This window comes from Hyaena hyaena, unplaced genomic scaffold, assembly GCF_003009895.1.
Source record: "Hyaena hyaena isolate Hyena2069 unplaced genomic scaffold, ASM300989v1 scaffold_888, whole genome shotgun sequence".
NCBI classification, from domain to species: Eukaryota; Metazoa; Chordata; class Mammalia; order Carnivora; family Hyaenidae; genus Hyaena; species Hyaena hyaena.
Window position 1 is genome coordinate 591443 of NW_024081521.1, and position 2910 is coordinate 594352.

A 2910-nucleotide genomic window follows, 5' to 3' on the forward strand; every position below is an offset into this window, starting at 1 on the left:
GATCAGAAGTGGGTCCTGCTTTGACAGGTTGACAGCAGCAAGCCTGACGTAGTCCTCAAGCTCATGAACCAGGAGATCATGACCTGAACTGAAGCAGGATACTAAACCAACTAAGTCACCCAGGTGCCCCTCTATTGTCAGAGTCTTAAGCTCAGTCTTGTTTCTAATACCTTCTCCCCAATATAAACACAGTGAATTTTTAAAAACTTAGAGCCATATTCATTGCTTTTCTCCCAGTAAAAAAATCCTTCAACAGTATCTAAAGTGTGGGCTATGAAGCTCCTAAATTAGCATAGACTACCTTTTGTAACAATTCCAATTTTATCACCTGCAACTCTCTCTTTTGCATTTAATGATCAGATCACACCAATCTACTTACCTTTCCCTGGATACAATAAGACATTTTACAACTCCCATTTTAAATATATATCACTCTCCTTGCCTGGAAGCCTTTTCTCTCACATACTCATTTGGCTGCCCTTAATAACTTTCCATCTTCAGCTCTAGTATCAATTCTTCCAGGAAGTCCTTTGTATCCCATTCCCAGACCACAGCAAAGGTTACTCACTCATTCCCATGCCTCACAAATTACTGTCCTTACACTCCATTTCCCTAATTATACTAAGAAGGTGCTAAGGGAAGAGTTCAGACCCTAACCATCTTCTGATCACCAGCACCAATGCAGGAAAAATCGGCAAGTGTTGATTAAACAATTTATTCTAGCTCACAACAGGGCAAGAGAAACATGCTCTCTAGGTGTTTGCTTGTTTGCTTGCTTGTTTTTTTTTTGGGGGGGGGGAGGATGGGATGGGAGCATTAAAAATGTTGTTTTTGCAACAACTGGGTCATCTAGGTATGAGAAGCCCCTCAGTTCAGAAGCTCCTGTGCCCAAGTGTCAGCAAGGTTGCAAAGAAGTTGTCAACCCTTGTACACCATTAGTGAGAATGTAAAATGGTGCCACCATTAAGGAAAACATTATGAAGATTCCTCAAAAAAATATATAACTATGATATGATCCAGCAATCCCATTTCTGGGTGTATATCTAAAAGAATTTAAAGCAACTCTTGAAGCAATATCTGTACAGTCATGTTTAACACAGCATTATTCACAATAGCCAATAGGAGGAAACAACCCAAATGCTCATCAGCAGCTAAAAGTATAAACAGAATGTGGTATATACATTTAAGAGAATATTATGCAGTATTAAATGAGAAGGAAATCCTGTCACATGGTACAACATTAATGAATCTCAAAGACATTATGCTGAGTGAAATACGTCAGCCACAAAAGGACAAATACTATATGATTTTCATTCTTCTGAAGAAGTTAAAATCATAGAAACAGAAAATAGTTGGTTGCCAAGGGGTAGTGGTGGAGAGGGAGAATTAGTTTACAGTGAGTACAGAATTCCAATTTTGCAAAATGAAAAAGTTCTAGAGATCTACTGCACAATAATGTGAAAATACATAACACAACTAAATTGTACACTTAAAATGGTTAAGATGATAAATTTAACCACATTTTTGCACCACTGGTAGGAAAGCAAACTAGTGCACCCTGTCTGGAAAACAGTATGGGGGTTCCTCAAAAAATAAAAATAGAACTACCTTATAACCCAGCAATTGCACTACTAGGTATTTATCCAAAAGACAAAAATGCTGATTTGAAGGGCACATGTACCCCAATGTTTATAGCAACACTATCAACAAGAACCAAAGTATAGAAACTGCCCAAATGTCCATTGACTGTTGAATGGATAAAGAAGATGTAGTATATATCTATATAATACAATATTACTCAGCAATCAAAGAGAATGAAATCTTACCACTTGGAACAACATGGATGGAACTGGAGTGTATTATGCTAAGCAAAATAAGTCAGTCATAAAAAGACAAATATATGATTTCACTCCCGTGAAATTTAAGAAACAAAACAGATAATTATAGGGGAAAGGAAAGAAAAATAAGATAAAAACAGAGAGGGAGAGAAACCATAAGAAACTCTTAAATACAAAGAAATAACTGAGGCTTGCTGGAGGGGATGGGAGTGGGTGGATGGACTCAATGAGTGATGGTCATTAAGGGAGGAACTTGTTGGGATGAGCACTCGGTGTTATATGTAAGTGATGAAGCACTGGGTTCTACTGGAACCAATACTACACTGTATCTTACCTAACTTGAATTTGAATAAATAAAAATATTTAAAAGATTACAAATTTAACAAATTTTGCCATGATTAAAAATAAAAAGATGCTCTATGTCAATTCTTTCCATTTAGAGAAAAGAAAAACTATAGGACTAATGTGCGGATATGTCCAAGGCAAAGCAGCAGGATAAAGTCAGTTAAAAGACTGAATATTCTCCACCTGAGATCAATAACAAGGCAAGAATGTCCACCACCCCACTTACAGATAACACTGTGTCCTGGGCAACGCAATAAGGCAAAATAAATAAGTAAAAGGCATTACAATTAGAAAGAAGGAAACTGTCTTTATTTAAAAAAAAAAAGATTGTATATGAAAACAACTATAAAAACTCCAAGGAATCCACAAGATAACTAATAAAATTACTATGAGAATTTACTCAAGCTATCAGGATGTATCAGATCACACAAACCTGTTGTATTTTTATTTACCAATAATAAACAATTATTAAATATATTTTTAAATATCATTTGTAAGAGAATAAAAATTAAAAATGACTAAGAGAAAATTAACAGATGTGTCAGACTTTTATACTAAAAGCTACAAAGCACATAGAAACAAATTAAGGAGAACCTATTACAGAGATTCCTCTGACTCATGAATTAAAAGAGTCAATATTAAGTTATTGATTCTTCCCAAATTTATTTACAGATCAATGCCATCCCATTCAAAATACAGGCAGAGATTTTAGAAAAACTGCCAAGAT